Source organism: Macaca nemestrina, chromosome 10, assembly GCF_043159975.1.
Source record: "Macaca nemestrina isolate mMacNem1 chromosome 10, mMacNem.hap1, whole genome shotgun sequence".
Classification (NCBI taxonomy): Eukaryota; Metazoa; Chordata; class Mammalia; order Primates; family Cercopithecidae; genus Macaca; species Macaca nemestrina.
The window spans coordinates 13,381,277-13,399,497 of record NC_092134.1 but is presented as its reverse complement, the minus strand read 5'-3'; the positions used below and the strand labels follow the sequence as shown (position 1 = coordinate 13,399,497).

General features: G+C 42.5%; 1 protein-coding gene across 9 annotated transcripts in view; it reads right to left on the bottom strand.

The window, feature by feature from the left end:
* Positions 1–18,221, bottom strand: part of LOC105494878 (citron rho-interacting serine/threonine kinase) — a 195,409-nt gene that overhangs the window by 118,068 nt on the left and 59,120 nt on the right. The window lies entirely within an intron of this gene.

The following is an 18,221-nucleotide window of genomic DNA, read 5'->3' as shown; positions in this document are numbered from 1 at the left end:
AAATTTCAGCCGGATTCAACACTGTTGCGGAGAAGATCGTCTTACTCCTTCGGCGCTGGCGATGGCACTGCAGCGCCTGCTTTCAATCTAGCTCGCAACCTCGGCTCCTACAGCAACAAGAGATTAACCCCTTCTCTGCCAACATGGCCACCAAGCCGCAGACAGGCTGCCTTCCCGCCTGGGGTAAACTGAAGAGCAAACTCAAACAGGTCACTTGGGCCAACGAAAGCACTTGGGGAACTCCTGGGGAAGCTGCTCCTTCCTGCTGTTTCCAGAAGGCTCCTACAGAGCAGCTGCTGGCTAGTGCCGGGATGCTAGGTGACCTAAACCTATGGATTCACTCCTCCAGACAGGTCTAAATTATTAACGATTAGCACTAATTGTTGAAATAAGATGGAACTTCTACATTTTGTGGATTAACCGGGATAACAGGAAGGACCAAGAAAAGGGATGTGTGAGGTTCTGGAACTCCTGTTAGGATACCACTGCAGTCTACTTCATTCATACCCGGACAAGTCGACTCCGAGATCTTATTAACCACTTTTTTTTTTTTTTTAAGTTCATTATGCCTCTTCCCCAGCGCAATCATGCCCATCAAATCCACTGCAGTTTAATCAGCATAATGAAGCACCAGCCAAATAAAGTTCCTACCGGTGATCTACAGCACCCCTGCGCGCTGACGGTGGGAATGCACGGATGGACGTATGCGGCTCCTACCTCCTTAAGGGCTTCACTCCCGGCTGGGGGCGTGTTACATCCTCTCCACTTCCTGCCGACCTACTAAGCGCTCTCGGTCAGGGAGGTGGACACTCGTCCATCAGTCACCAGGAGGCTGCCCATCGCGGTGGGCTCCCGAGGGTGTCCCCAGCCAGAAGCGTTACCATGGTTGCAGGCTGAGGCGTCCGTGGCGGGCCAGCCAGGCGAGTTGGAGAGCCGAGCATCACATCCCCCGCAGTGCAGGCTGCATGCTCCCGGCGTGCGTGCTCTGGCTGTAACCCCACCTGGCTGCCGCCTGCGTGCCAGGGGCCAGTGCTGATCCCAGTGACAGAGCAGCATGAGTCACTGCCCGCCAGGGCTCGCTAGAGCTCCCCCTAGGACAGTTGTCACAGCCCTTCACAGCCCAGACTTCTTTTTAACTCCTCGTTTTCTGGACAAAGCTGGGTGCCAGATATGAGCAGCAAGCAGTCTGTTTTCTGCTTACAGACTCCAAAAAATCTGGCTGTTTCCAAAGTTCCCCGATGACAACAACATCCGAAGTGGCGCTGGGAAGTAATTGGAGCAGGGAAGGGATGTGAAGGGGAGAGGAGATGAAGCCAGAGGTCTGGCTGTTCCTGAGAAGTACAAAAGAACATTCTCAGAGCTTCAGGTACATTGAGATGAGGTGGGAGAGTGAGGAAGATTTAAGATGTAAAATGTGCACTACTAGAAAATTATTTAACACCTCCAGCCTCTCAAGAGAATTTAAATCTTCCCTGTTAGTGTCAGAATCTACTTGCTTAATACTTTAAAAATTAGCTGATGGAAAGAAAAATTAGATTGAACGCTTCAGCCCACATCCCATGTGTACTTCCAACAACATAGGCTCAAATCCAATCTGATTTCAATTATCCAGTACATTTTTTAATAGCAAAAAAAAGTTTTAATGGAAATTGTATTTCATAAGGATCAAAAAGAGAAGTTTTCCTTCCTGAAATAAGGAAACTGAGATAACAACTGAGGAGATTTATGGAGAGAGATTTGCAGATGATACTAATATGGAAGCAAAGTGGTTAATGGCAATTGTTCTGGCATCTGAGTTCAAATCCAAGCTCCACCATTTACTAGTTGTGGGACACTGGGTAAGTCACTTAACCTCTCTGAACCTCAGTTTTCAACATGGCAATATCTATTTCAATGGACTATTAGGAGGTTTAAATAAAATAATCCATATAAAGTGTTTAGCACAGTTCTTAGCATACAATAATCACTCCACAAAGATGAACTGCTATTATTGCTGCTGCTCACAGGAGCTGCATGTTTAAGACAGAACCTGCAGTTCTTGAAGGCTAGTGAGATACAGCAGAATCTGTATCGAATGTTCGTCTTCCCTGCGCAGGACAGAGACACATCCATGTGGATGTTTGTGTTAATATCATTTAATTCCTAGTAGAACTTTAATTCCTTTCCATTATATTCTAGTTTATCTTTAGGAGACCAAAATAGAATTCGATTTCTGAGTGAGAAGTATAACTAATGGAGGGTAAAAGCCACCCTCGGTGATAAAATAAGGTTTGTCTATAAAACTCTTGCCATGCTCAAAGCTAGCTTAATGTGGTTGAGATTAGAAAAAGGGGCAGATAATCTTCAAATTAAAAGGAAGAAGAAATAGGCCAGGCACAGTGGCTCATGCCTGTAATCCAGCACCTTGGGAGGGTGAGGCAGGTAGATCACCTGAGGTCAGGAGTTCAAGGCCAGCCTGGCCAACATGGTGAAACCCCATCTCTACTAAAAATACAACAAAATTAGCCAGACGTGGCACATGCCTGTAGTCCCAGCTACTTGGGAGACTGAGGCAGGAGAATCGCTTGAACCTGGGAGGTGGAGGTTGCAGTGAGTCGAGATCGTGCCATTGCACTCCAGCCTGGGGAACAAGAGCAAAACTCTGTCTCAAAAAAAAAAAAAAAAAAAAAAGGAAAGAGAAGTCAATGTGAAATATACTAGCTGGTAACAGGTAAGATATTCACAGCAAAGATTAAAAGCTAGGCATATAAACCTCTAGACAGCTAGTCAGTCAAGTACAACAGGAAAGTTTGAAAAGAAGGGCTTCTTAGGGCCACATTCAGGCAGAGGAAAAAGCCACAGCCTTAAGCCAGAAAGAAGTGGGGAAACTGGAAATATTCTGCCCTCCAGAAAGTGATGAGGATGTTTACCCTTGTCCAGGACCCTTCAGTAGGAAAGAAATAAAGCAGATAGGAAGAAAGAGTAACCTCAGGTAGAGTGTCCACATTTATAGTATCCTGTTACAGTTCAAGAAATGAACATGAATACTGGTCCAGGATCACTGAGCCCTTGGAGCACTGGCAGATACAAGTGGAGAACAACTTGTAGGGGCATTTTTGCAACCCAGGGCACACAGGATTTTCTCCCCACCCCTGGCCCCACCCCAACACCCTCCTTCCAATCCCTACCAGAAATAAATTCACAATTAAAAAGTAAAAATCAACAACTACACTTTACGGGTGCAACAACAGATACAAGAAATGGGGAGAATTAGCCCTCCAAAAACTGCAGATAAAAGAACAATCTAAAATGAGCCATAAAATAAAATTTTATTATCAAGGTAAATTAGTAGAAATTCTAATGAAAGAACATGACACTTTGAAAAAGAACCAGGTACATTTGAAAGGAACCAAACTGAACTTCCATAAATAAAAAGTCTTGTTCTTGAATTTAAGGTTAAAAGTTCACTGAATGTGTTAAACAGCAGACTAGATACAGCTGAAGAGAAACTTAATGAACTAGCAGTTAGAGCTGAGGGAATCACATAGATGCTTGATACTTAAGCTATGGTCTGTACACTGGCATTATCACCATCACTCAGGAGCTGGTTAGAATTTAATTCTTTAAGAATCCCAGGCCCTGCCCCATATCCACGGAATCAGAACCTACATTCTAACGAGGTCCCCAGGTGATTCATGGGCACACCACAGTTCAAGAAGCATTTGTATACAATGCAACACACAGAGACAAAGAGATGGAAAACATGAGAGGTCAGAAGACAAAGACAGAATGAGAAGATCCAATACACATCTAATAGGGGCACAGAAAGAGAAATTAGAGAACTACTTTAAAATCTGGATGCTGCATTTTTCAAGGATTGTGTAAAATCTGGTCACATCCAAAAACTAACAAGTATGTGATCACATATATCTTGGGGATATAATTCTTCTATTTCTTGTACCTTATATAAAATGTCTCTTTTTTGATCCTTACAAAGTGTGATTTTTTTTTTGCTTCAATAAAGGTATTTTTAGTTCAACGAAATCATATTGATCTTGAGTCTATGCTGATGGAGGTACACATGGCTCCTCAGTACGCAGCACAGTGCCAGGTACATAGTAGGTGCACAGTAAATATTTGCTAAGCAAATATATAATTAAATGGCAAAAAAATAGGTCTTGTAAAGACAGCACTAACATAACACAGGCCACAAACAGGGTACTTGATGTTTGAATTAAATGAAGAGGTTTTAAAAGTTGAGATTGCTCTGTCTGAGAAATATGTTAATGAGTACCTACACTAATCATTTCTGATACAGTATTATGAAATCATCAGCTCCCGCTGCTGCCACATACCCACCACATTCACTAACGACAAATAAGAAATCACATAGTAAGATCTATTGTTCACTGGGAAAAGCCACTAAAAAAAGAGAAAAAAATATTTCCATATATATATATATATATATATATATATATTTTTTTTTTTTTGTAAATAAATCAGCCTGTTTGAGGTAACATCAGAACACGGTCTCCTTAGTGGCACAGGCTATATATACAAGTAACTTCTTGAGGTTGTTTTTTTTTTTTTTTTTTTCCAGTTATAAGACTGATAGCAGAATCAAGGCTTTCAGAAACAAAGAGCTATTTTAGGAGCTGTAGATAATTTCTCTTCCATAAATTCTCTCTCTCTCTCTTTTTTAATCCTAACATTCACTAAAAGCTTTTGGGGGAAAAAAATATCATCCTCAAAAATATGCGAAAAAAAACAAGGAAAGAAAAACCAAATGGATTTGTCCTCCTGGGACTCCTTCTAACATGCTCCTTTGAGCTTCAGCTGCCTCATTCCCACCTTTGATTTTGATTTTTCAGCATAGCCCACTAACACCTCAAACAATACCTGGCTGTCCTCATTCAATGTTTAATATCTATTTTTTTAAGAGAATGAATGAAAAGCAAGAACCTTACATGGAGAATAATTAGTCAGACCTAACGTGCCATTCCACACAACATGCCACTTTAGGAAACCCAGGAAATGATATGCTTCAGAGTACCCAATTTCTTCATGAAGAACTAGCATATTAAAAACAAACAAACAAACAAACAAACCTGAGCCTAGTAAAACTCCTCTAAGACTTTTAATCATCACCACGGATGGCAGAAGTGGGAGATGAATAAGAGCCAGCACTGTGTCACAAAGGATGAAGGCACATAAATAATTATTGTGTGATGATATAATGAATCAGGACTGTGCCTAGAATACAGTGGGCACGTGCTAATATTCAACCAAAAACACGTTCAACTTCATTCTCCCTGCCATGATGTCCCTCACCCTTTTAAAAAAATGTTAATTGACTAATTAGACACTATGTTCAAATTTAAAGGAAGATTACCAAAAAAACAGCTATCTTCCAGTTGCTTAAAATCTAGAGCACTAATGTGATCATACTTATCAATGTTATGAAGACAGAACTGTGAAATAAATGAAGAGGAGAATATTTGTGCTGTTTAGAGGTCAAGATATGGGTGTGAAAAGCAGAGAATACATAAACTGACTGATGGCAAGTTTTGCCAATGGGGAATGCAGTACTTTTTTGCGAGTTCCTGCAGGGAAGTGTCACGAAGGGGATTTAATCTCAAGAGCTGGTTAAAAGGTATCTTCGTGGGATGGAGTGGGGAAAAGTGCTACTTTAGAAAAGCCCCAGAAGCCAGAGCAGTGGCCCAAGAGCAGAGTGAATAATGAGGCAGGGAAGAAAGTGAAAGTGAAGTATTGGTGGATTGACAGAGGTAAAACCAGAGAGTTATAGAGTGCTGGGTTAGTGTCAGTACTGAGACAGATATAATCATCTCGATAGTGATGGGTGGAAGAGGCTGGTGCTAGAAACCTCCAAAAGACAAGTCTACAATAGTCAACATGACAAATTCTACACTAAGGAACTGATAACAGAAACAGAGGATGGGATTAACAGGAGACAGGTTTGTAATACTATGAGAGATATATATATAGGTTTTCATCCACAGTTCCTGGCTCATGACTCCCATAGTCCTTGTTACAATCTTTTGTTATTTAGGGGCGCTCCAGGATTTAGAAGCAGGCCTTGAAAAACAGAATCTCTCTCTCTCTGACCTCCTCCTGCCCTCCTTTCATCTGCTCAAGGCAGGACTCTAATCTTCCCTCACCTTTCTGACTTGGAGCTGGCCATAAAGAAATTTCCTCTGCCTTATCTGATTACAGGTCAGAAGACTCTATTTCTGAAGGGGTCCTTCCCCATAACCTGGAGGAATGAATGCTACACAAAGAGGCCAAGAAGGATCTGAACAGACAGGCCTTGCTGGGATCCCCCACTCAGTCTATGAGGATTAGATGATAGCCTTTTTGTGCAATTCCATTTCTACATGGTTGTTGATCATGCCTATCCAATGGAGTCTCCATGAAAGGCCCCAAGAGGACAGGGTTCGGAGAACTTCCGGATAGCTGAACACGTGGAGGTTCCTGGAAGGTGACCAGGGAGGGCGTGGAGCTCGCAACCCTTCCCCCATACCTCACCCTATGCATTTCTTCATCTTTATCCTTTGCAATGTCCTTTAGAATAAACCAGTAAATGTGTTTTCCCAAGTTCTGTCAGCAGCTCTAGCCAATTAATTGAACTCAAAGAGGGGGTTGCAGGAACTCCAATTTGAAACCAGTCAGTGAGAAGTTCCAGAGGCCTGGACTTGCAACTGGTGTCTGAAGAGGGGACATTCTTGGGGACTGAGCCCCCCGCCTGTGGGATTGAGCCCTACCTCCAGGCGGATAGTGCCGGGACTGAACGGGAGGACGCCCAGTGGTGTCCACTGCAGAACTGACTGCTTGCTTGGTGGTGGGGAGAAAGCCCCCACACATCTGGTCACAGAAGTCTTCTGTGGTATTGACGGTTGTGGTGTGAGAGTGGAGGAAAGACAATTTGAGTTTTTCCACATTCAGGTTATAGAAAGAAGTGGCAAAATGTGGCTGGGCATAGTGGCTCACACCTGTAATCCCAGCACTTTGGGAGGCAGAGACAGACAGATCATTTAAGGTCAGGAGTTCGAGAGCAACCTGGCCAACATGGTGAAAGACCACCTCTACTCAAAAAAATACAAAAATTGGCCTAGAGTGTGCTCCTGTAATCTCAGCTACTCGGGAAGCTGAGGCAGGAGAATCCCCTGAACCCAACACACAGAGGTTGCAATGAGCTGAGGTGGTGGCACTGCCTCCAGCCTGGGCAACAGAGTGAGATTCCATCATCTCAAAAAAAAAGAGTGGCAAAATGTGACAACTGATGTTAGAGCAGAGATTCTGATAGGAGCTCTTATCATGGGAACAACTCTGAGAGAAAAGACTGCAATGGGAAGAAGAGGAAGATATCCCATATTGAAGTCTCATGGGAATGAACCAAGAGAACAGATTAGGGATCAGCAAATAGAGCTGGCTACTAAATATACGTAAGTAATTGATCCCATGAAAACAGATTACATTGCCTAAGGCCTCAGCCAAGGCCTCAGCCAAGCCCCCTAGTTTCTCCCCTTCCACTGGGAAGTGGTCAGGTATGACTTGCCCACACGACACATTGCATATAAGAAGTTCAAGGCTGCACCTGGTGGCTAACATCTGTAATCCCAGCATTTTAGGAGGCCAAAGCAGGTGGATCACTTGAGTCTAGGAGTTCAAGACCAGTCTGGGCAACATGGCAAAACCCTGTCTCTACAAAAAATATTAAAAAATTAGCCAGGGGTGGTGATGCACACCTGTAGTCCCAGCTACCAGGGAGACTGAGACGGGAGGATCATCTAAGCCTGGGAGGTCAAGGCTGCAGTCAGCTGTGAGTGTGTCACTGCATTCTAGCCTGGGTACCAAAGTAAGACTCTCTCTCAAAAAACCAAAAAACGGTAGTTCAAAAAGAAGATAAAGTAGATCCAGTTTGCAATAGACTTAAATAAATTAAAAATTATCCCATATCTTTGCCTCCCCAAAAAGTCATAAAAATACTTCAGGGTAACATCGATTTGGGCTGGTGATCAATTTTTACAATGCTGTCTTCAAAGTCAATGAATAAAGAAGACAGCATTCCCAAAGTGGTCTTCCATCAATCAGTCTAAACAATGCCAGGGTCTGGCTGCCAACAGCTAAGCAGATAACCTCTCTGGTGGTGGATTTCAATGGAGATGTGAGCTCTAGCTGACTCTCGCCATACCCAAAAGCCATGTCCCAATGAAGCTGCTTAATATTCAATTTTTGGTAATCAACTTACGCTTCCCCACAGATTTCATACTTTTAGAGATGCTTTCCCTCACTTCTGGATAGCACTTTAACCAGACTTCTTAACATTTTAGCTTTACTTTGTTTTTTTCTCTCCCTCTCAGTCTAGGTACTCAGCAATCTGTGAAACACCTACATAGGCTAGAAATACTCAGAAGAGGAACATTTCAAATTGCAACTAGTCATGAGTGCATTTCTTTGCAAAGCTGAATTTGGATATACCCAGTTTTTCACCCCAGTGGATATTCCCCAGGGAAATTTTTTTTTTTTTTTTTTTTTTTTTGAGACTGAGTCTTGCTATTTTGCCCAGGCTGGAGTGCAGTGGCGCATTCTCGGCTCACTGCAACCTCTGCCTCCTGGGTTCAAGGAATTCTCATGCTTCAGCCTCCCATGTAGCTGGTATTACAAGTGTGCATCACCATGCCCAGATACTTTTTTTGTATTTTTAGTAGAGATGGGGTTTTACCATGTTGGCCAAGCTGGTCTCGAACTCCTGACCTCAAGTGATCCGCCCACCTTGGCCTCCCAAAGTGCTGGGATTACAGGTGTAAGCCACCACACCTGGCCCAACCAGGACACATTTAAATAATAGCAAAGGAGCTAGCTTATCAGCACCTGCTTGCTGTAGGCCCAGGCAACCTTCCCTTTCAGCACCTTCCCCCATGAATTACCTATACCCAATAACATATCAGACTAGATTCATTCTTTGCTGCCTTCCCAATCTCTTTAGTATCTTTTTCTCCAAGCTTTTTTTTTTTTTAGAGACAGGGTCTCACTCTGACGCCCAGGAGGGAGTGCAGGGGTACAATCATAGCTCACTATAAGCTTGAACTCCTGGGCTCAAGCAATCCTCCCACCTCAGCCTCCCAAGTAGCTGCGATTACAGGTGCACACCACCATACCTAGCTAGGTTTTTGGTTTTTTTTTTTTGGTAGAGACAGGGGTCTTGCTATGTTGCCCAGGCTAGTCTCGAACTCCTGGCCTCAAGTGATCTCTCGCCTCGGCCTCTCAAAACTTTCCTCCAACAGCGAGAAGATTTATTCTTAAATTTTTATTACGAAAATTTGTACATGCACCAAAGTAGTAATATAAAATTAACTCTCACGTGCCCATCATTGGCCTCGACAACTAGCCACTCCCACTCTCATTTCATCCACACCCATCCCTGCCTTGTTTGCTTGTTTGTTCATTATTAAAATCAGACATCATATCACTTCACCCATAACAACTGCAATAAGTACTTCTAATATAGGATTTCTCAGCTGTGGCACTACTGGCATTTAGGATTGGAAAATTATTTGTTGTGGGGCACTGTCATGTGTATTACAGGGTGTTTAACAGCATCCCTGGCCTCTACCTACCCACTAGATGCTAATAGTACCCCCAAGTCATGACAATCAAAAATATCTCCAGAGAATAGCTTGAACCCAGAATTGGAAGTTGCGGTTAGCCGAGACCATGCCACACTGCATCCCAGCCTGGGCAATAGAGCGAGATTCCATCTCAAAAAAAAAAAAGTCTCCAGACATCGCCAGATGTCCCCTGTGGGGCCAAATCATTCCCAGTTGAGATCTACTGCTCTAACATATAAAACACATTATATATATATATATATAATGACTTTTTTAAAAACATAACCGCTTTTTAAAAACTCTCATCACACTTGACAAAATTAACAGTAACTCCTTAACATTATCTAATACCATGCCTGTGTTTGGTTTTCTCCAAGTGTCCCAAAAATGTCTCTTTATAATTGGTTTCTTAAATCAGGATCCAACCAAGGTCCACACAATGTTTTGGTTCATATGTCTCTTTTAACCTATAACACACTCTCTCTCTCTCTCTCTCTCTCTCTCTCTCTCTCTCTCTCTGTCTCTCTCTCTAATGTCATTTATTGGTTTAAGAAGCTGGATCATGCATTCTCATAGAATTTCCCACATTCTGGACTTGGTTGATTGCAACCTTGTGGCATCATTTAACACATTTCTCTGTCCCCTGTGTTTTCTGTTGAATTGGCAGTTAAATGCAAGGCCTTCCGGGCATTCATGTAGAATTCTTTTGGCAAGGATATTGCCCAGGATGTGCTCTCTGCTTCCTACTGCATGACATTAGGGGACATACAATATCTGCCTGTCTTCTTTCCTGTGATACTGAGTGATTCACAGGTTCCAACCGTATCAGCCTGATCCCTCTGCCATAAAGTTCCCTCCAATCACTTAATGGATTCAGCAGCCATTTATGATCATTGTCCAAAGCTATTATTTCATTAAGGCTGCAAAACGGTGGTTTTTCTAATTTAATCATTCCTTCTACCTTTATTAGCACATCAACAATTTGGATACCCTAGCATACAACTCAAATAGAAAGGCAGGATAAATGCTTGGTGCTTTCCCTGTATTTAGCAACATTCCAAGTAATGAGTTGGGGCCTCAGCAACCTTCAGGAGTGACCAACGAGATGTCTTTTCAGCATCATTATAGACTCATGAATTTTTATATATTTGATATGCTCCAAGCCACTGTAATCTTTCTGCTGCTCAAACTGTTCCCTGGCCCATTGCGGTTGCTCACACCTGTAATTCCAGCACTTTGGGAGGCCGAGGTGAGCAGATCACTTGAGGTCAGGAGTTGGAGACCAGCCTGGCCAACATGGTGAAACCTCATCTCTACTAAAAATACAAAAAATTAGCCGGGTGTGGTGGCACAAGCCTGTAATCCCACCTACTCAGGAGGCTGAGGCAAGAGAATCACTTGAACCTGGGAAGCAAAGGTTGCAGTGAGCCGAGATCATGCCATTGCACTCCAGCCTGGGCAACAGAGCAAGACTCCATCTCAAAAAAAAAAACCAAAAAAACAACAACAAAAAAAAACTGTTCCCTCTTAGGTCAGTGGAAGCCCCTCTACCAAATATTCTTACTGAAAACCAGCAAAGTCAGAATCTATCTTAGCCTTTGGAGCTGTTTTCTGGTTTACAGGGGCTAAAAGAAAAAATACAAACCCACCACCACCACCCCCTACTGAGAAAGCTAAGAGACATATCCAGGAGGTGGATGATAAGGACAATGACCTAGCTTCTTCATCAAGTCAATGGCATGAAAAAAAAAAATATATATATATATATATATACACACACACACACACACAAACATATATATATATATGAATGTTCCAAATTTTCTCATTTGAAAAAGCTTAAGCCTATCTCCATAGCTGACTATACTCCAGAATATGAGTGACTTTAAATCCAACTGTTGAGGAGTGTTGGCAAGGAAGTAGAGGAAGATCTCTTACATATACACTGTTGCTGGGAATATAAAATGGGACAACCACTCGGGAAACGTTTGGTAGTTTCTTGAAAAGTTGAACATATGCCTACCCCATGATGTAGCCATTTCACCCCTAGATGCTTACCCAAGAGGAATGAATGCACATGTCCAGAGACTTGTACAGGAATGATAAATGCAACTTTGTTTCAAATAGCCAAAAGCTATCAACAACCCAAATTGTTCATCAGCAGGGGATTGGATAAACAAATTGTGGTATATCCATTCAATGGAATACTACTCAGCAATCAAAAGAAATGAACTGTGATACCTCCCACAGTATGGATGAATCACAGAATAATGTTGAGTGAAAGAAGACAGACAAAATAAGTAAATACTGTATGCTTCAATGTATGTTGAAATTTAGAAAATACAAACTACAATAAGAAGAAGGGTATCAGTCATTGCCTGGGGATGAGGGAAGGGATGGGGAGGTGCAGAAGGGGCAGAAGGAAACTCTTTGGGGTGATGAACAAATATGTTCATTATCTTGAGCCTAGTGATAATCTCACAGGTTCATGTCAAACTTAACATACATGTGACATATTATATGTCTATTATTCCTCAACAAATTTGTTTGCAACTTTTGGGAAGTGAGATATTTTGTCCGCAATCCTTCTGTGGTCTAAGGAGCTTACACTCAGGTTCCTTCACTCCAAAAGGCATTAGTGTTGAAGAAACACACACATTTAGTCTCATCCTTCTGTTTTTTGTTGTTGTTGTTGTTGTTGTTTTGGTTTTGTTTTGTTTTGTTTTTAATGGAGTCTCGTTCTGTTGCCCAGGTGGGAGTGCAGGTGTGAGATCTCTGCTCACTGCAACCTCCACCTCCCAGGTTCAAGAGATTTTCCTGCCTCAGCCTCCCTCCCGAGTAGCTGGGATTACAGGTACATGCCACCACATCCAGCTAACTTTTGTACTTTTAGTAGAGATGGGGTTTTGCCATGTTGGCCAGGCTGGTTTCGAACTCCTGACCTCAGGTGACCTGGCCACCTTAGCCTCCCAAAGTGCTGGGACTACAGGCGTGAGCCATCGCACCTGGCTAGGTCTCACCCTTCTACTCACTCCTCCAATAAGGAAGAAGGTTATCTGGCTCATGAAAAGTAGACATTTATTTGGCCATGTTATACTAGAAGGCAGAATTACTCTGTCTTGAAAGTAAGGGCCAAACTTAAAACTTCCTCTTTTACTGCCTAGGCACAGGCGTAGCAGGCACTCAACCAACCGGCCTTGTCCTCCTTATTACCATCAGGCCCCCTGTTGTGGCAAGGCCCCCCACCCCGTTCATGAAGGAAGGCCACCATTCTTTTCTGTTGGTAGGATGGGCAAATTTACCAGAGTCCTGCTTCAGAGCTTACTGAGTGCTTGCCTTGCCAAGAATAAAGTGGGTATTTTGGTCCCTATCTGGCTATCTGTTCTTTGTGTGTGTCCTTTATAAGTCAGAATTTTGAAGTGCTGGAAGGGTGGTCTTGGATCTCAAACTGCCAATGCTGTAGCTGAATGTTCCATCACCACAGATGAACAGAGTTGGCTATATTTATTTTCTCTGAAGTGAGACACCAGAAATCATTTCCAAATTCTCAGTCATGAACCACCTGGGCCTCTAACTCTTTGTCCTGAGGCTTTCATCTCTTTTGATTCCTGCCAACCGCCCTCTTTAGTTCTATCCAAACTTCACCCTCAGAAAATGAGCATAACTGCAATCACCATACTCACAGAATTGATTAGAAAGTTGGCTGCTGAATATAGTCCCAGATGTTTAATATAATTTTGAATCTTTGGCCAAATCATTTCCACGTTTGCTTGGTTGTGAAAGGTTTTCCCGCAAGTGAGAATTTAAGGGTTGAAGACTCCAATTTATGGGCTCTCCAACAAACCCACTCTCTGTTTCCCATATTCCCCCAAAAAAGGCATTAATTTATCTCACTTAGAAATGATTTACCAAACTTGGATTTGGCATTGCACTGTTGGCTTGCACTAAGAGGCCCGGAAGGAAGCAGTCCTATGGAAATTGCCAGGGTACGTTTCCAAAGGATGGGACCCACCAGGTGACAGGGGGTCTCATTTATGGGAAACCCAGTGGTGAAATTCCTCAGGGCTCAGTATTCAGAAAATTGCGTCTCCTCTGAGCAAAGCATTCTGGACTTTTTTCTCATGGGACTGGGGCTCTTGTAACTGTTAATATTCTCCTTTCTGTTTTGGTCACTGGGAGACTGAGAGTCCCAAATCATTCTTCCTTTGGCAACTTGACAGAAACTTCCTTGTTTTTACTTTTAACCCTGACTTTATTTCCCTATCCTCATACTCCTTTCATCTAGATTTCTCTATTTATTCATTGTTATATTTTTAATATTGCAATTATCTCTAGAATAAGTTGTCTTCAATTTATCTTGGAATAAAGTAGAATATTACATATTTTTAACATCTCCAGAAGTAGCTTCTAAATTCAGACTAGAGGGGGAAAATCCTGTAATCCCAATTCATAAGCATTTAGCTCTTTTTGGCCTATTTTTTCTTATCAATAATTTGCCTTCTAAAAACAGAACAGCCCCCAAGAGACACACAAATATTTGCCTACATATCCCATAACAGATAATAAGAGCTACTGACTATATCTCTTCATTATTCCTTTTTTGTTTTAGTAGGTGGTACCCACACACTCCTGGTCTAGTAAGCTGAATTTCTACCATCACTACTTTACCACCCCACCCCTCTTGTTCCCCTTCCCGTCCACGCTGATACTCCAGACTCAACTCCTCTTCCTCACTTCCTCCTGCCTCTGAAGTAAGTGAGTGTCCAAAAGGAAGATACATTTAAGGGCCAACCAAGCCTAACAGAGAAGCATATCTACCATCCTCATGGAACTAGCTTAGAAAACAAAACATGACCGATAATTGCTCAAATGACAGGAAGCCCCAAACAAGAAGAACTTTAAAAGGCCCCAAACAAATGAATACACAAACAAGATGAACTTTTAAAGGCCCAAAACATCACGCCTGTAATCCCAGCACTTTGGGAGGCCAAGGCAGGCGGATTACCTGAGGTCAGGAGTTCAAGACCAGCCTGGCCAACATGGTGAAACCCCGTCTCTACTAAAAATACAAAAAATTAGCCAGGTGTGGTGATGCATGCCTGTAATCCTAGCTACTCGGGAGGCTGAGGCAGAATTGCTTGAGCCCAGAGGCAGAGGTTGCAGTGAGCCAAGATCATGCCGCTGCACTCCAGCCTGGCTGACAGAGCGAGAGTCTGTCTCAAAAAAAAAAAAAAAAAAAGGCCCAAAACAAATACGTGCGTGCTTACACACCACACACACACACACACACACACACACACACACAATGCACAAGCCATTGAGATAATGCAATTCTACAGGCAGGACACTAAATAAAATAAACGAAAAACTAATGTTAAAATCATGATATTAGCTGTGGCCTTGTTTAAAACAAAAAAAGCCATAAGGGGTTTTCATTTGGGAAGAAGAGCACTGCGTATCAGAAACCAATGGTAGAGTGGCAGATTCGAAGGATAAGCATGGCAGGGCCATGCTTAAATGAATGAAGTATAAAGACTGCTTCATTCAATTTGGCTGGGTACGGTGGCTCAAGCTTGTAATCCCAGCACTTTGGGAGGCTGAGGTGGGTGGACTACCTGAGGCTGGGAGTTCAAGACCAGCCTGATCAACATGGAGAAACCCCATCTCTACTAAAAATACAAAATCAGCCAGGCGTGGTGGTGCATGCCTGTAATCCCAGCTACTCGGGAGGCTGAGGCAGGAGAATCCCTTGAACCCGGGAGACAGAGGTTGCAGTGAGCCGAGATCACGCCATTGCACTACAGCCTGGGCAACAAGAGCGAGACTCCGTCTCAAAAAAAAAAAAAAAAATACTGAATTCTTGGGAGGCAGCATAAAGATGTTGTTAACAGGATAGGTTGTGCTAGTGTTATAGGAGCATAGAATATTCTGGAAAGTTCTATGAGAAATTGACAATAGTGGTTTGCTTGAGGGAGAGGGGTTGGGTGTGGGGTGGGAAGGAGGCATTTTTCACTGTATAACCTTCTGTATAATGTGAATTTTCTGCTATGGGCTATACCACTTTTTCAAATAAAAGCAAAGAGAATTTGGAGTCAGGGAGATCTGAGTTTGACTCCTATCACTGCCAACTTCGGGCTCCATGACCTCATCTATATTGTGGACTAGTGATAGAACCTGCCTCACAGAGGTTTTGGGAAGAATAAATGGAACAATAGTAAGCATAAAGCACTTTGCAGAGCTCCTGGCACATAGTAGGCACTCAATAAATGGCATGGTAATATCATACCTGTATAAACATGTTAGTGAAGAACACTTATTCCATCCTTAATTAAAAGCCAATATGGGACAACAGTAAAGTGGGGTTCGGAGAGTCAAGGAAATGTCTTTTTGCTATCATAAGGCAGACATTAGGTCAAACCACCATTTTGAAGGATATGAAGGACATAATGTCTGTCTAAGAGAAAAGCTTTAAATTCCTCAAAGCAAGGCCTAAAACCCAGCAGTTCTAAGTAGTCCCATTCACCCATAGGACTCCTGAGCCAAAAAGTGGCCTCCCTATACCTTAAGCCCGAAGACAAAACAAGGAAGACCCACAAAGATGAGCAAGAAACTCTGAGGCTAGCATCTAATCTCTTCTTCTGGCAGGGCTTTGCAACTCTAATATGCACAGAAATCCCCTCGGGAGCCTTATTAAAATGCAGCTTCTGACTCAGCAGGCCTGAGTCTCTGGAGCTCTAACAAGCTCCTAGGTGATGCCAATGCTGCTGGTCCAGGGACCACACTCTGAGAAGCAAGGTCCTACTGCCTCCACGTAATAGTTTCGCTGTTTGTTAACAGTGGCAGTGTTGAGAGATTCAGATTACTGTGATGTTCCCTCTCCTGATAATAACCTGGCCAATTCTTCTAAATCAACAGTTCTCAAGTGAAGGTGACTGTAGCCCCCCAGGGGAGACCGGGCAATGTCTAGAGTCATTTTTGGTTGTTGCAACTGCAGGGAGAGGGTGCTACTGGTATCCATGGAGAAAGGACAGGGACACTGTTCAACGTCCTGCAATCCACACAACAGCCCCCACAGCAAAGAATTATCTGTCCCCAAATGTCAACAGTGCCAAGGTTGAGAAATCCTGTTCTAAATAAACAGAAAACAGGACACATCCTGAGTCTTCTCAATTCATCTTAAGACTAGGAATCCCAAGATTAGAAGTGGGCCATCAATCCAACATTGTCCTTTCCCAGACTAGATCTGAGACATGCGGAGTGTTATAGGTTAGCAGGATGCTGTATGTGGGGAAGGGATCACCAGGTCACAGCCTATGGTCTGTATTTTGCTTAAAATCAAGCACATGTGGTTCAGTAAACCAGTGAGGGGAGGCCTATGAAGCATTAAACTTCCCATCATTTGGAGGTATAGCAATTTAACAGGACCACAGCTCTATTCAAGCAAAAGACCAGTTAGGCTCTTAGACTCTAAATTCAGTGAAGATAGGGCCATACCCAAATGTGTTCATCAATGGAGCCACAGCACCTGACACTGCACTTAACATACTGTAGAAATTCAAATATCAGAATGAATCATCAATTCAAAAATTCCTGCAATTCTAGGCTGGGCATGGTGGCTCATGCCTGTAATCCCATCACTTTGGGAGGCCGAAGGAGGATGATCACTTGAGCCTACAAGTTTGAGACCAGCCTGGGCAAAGATGGCAAGACTCCATCACTTTAAAAAAAAAAAAAAAAATTCAATTCCTGCCATTCCAAATGTTCTTAAATAGACCTAGAAATTAAATTACTCCCTAGTGTGACATGGTTTATTATTTGCCATCATCACAAATATTATTACTTATAACAATGATTTATGCAAAGACGTATATGGTATTATAGAAAGAGTATGGGCTTTCGAATCACACAGACCTCTACCCAAATCCAGAATCCCTTATTTACCTGCCATATGACCTTGACCAAGTTACCACGGTATCCACATCTGTAAAATGGGTATAATAATCCTTACATTTGACAGAAGTGTTTTGAAGGAGTACAGTGTAATGTACTTGAATGACTAGTGGTTAGCACAGAATACGTACTCCCTAAATAATATTGCCGACCATACTAAAGGACTAGAAAAAAAAAACCCAAGGAGCTACATGGTGCTTAATTCCACACATAAAAATCTGTAACAGCTTCAGGTGAAATTCTTACAAATTTTTGTATGTAGAATTAAGCACCATGTAGCTCCTTGGGTTTTTTTTTTTCTAGTCCTTTAGTATGGTCGGCAATATTGTTTAGTGGGCGAAGGATATGAACAGACACTTCTCAAAAAAAAGGCATTTTATGCAGCCAACAGACACATGAAAAAATGCTCATCATCAGTTGCCATCAGAGAAATGCAACTCAAAACCACAATGAAATATCATCTCACACCAGTTAGAATGGCAATCATTAAAAAGTCAGGAAACAACAGGTGCTGGAGAGGATGTGAAGAAATAGGAATGCTTTTACACTGTTGGTGGGACTGTAAACTAGTTCAACTATTGTGGAAAACAGTGTGGCGATTCCTCAGGGATCTAGGACTAGAAATACCATTTGACCCAGCCATCCCATTACTGGGTATATACC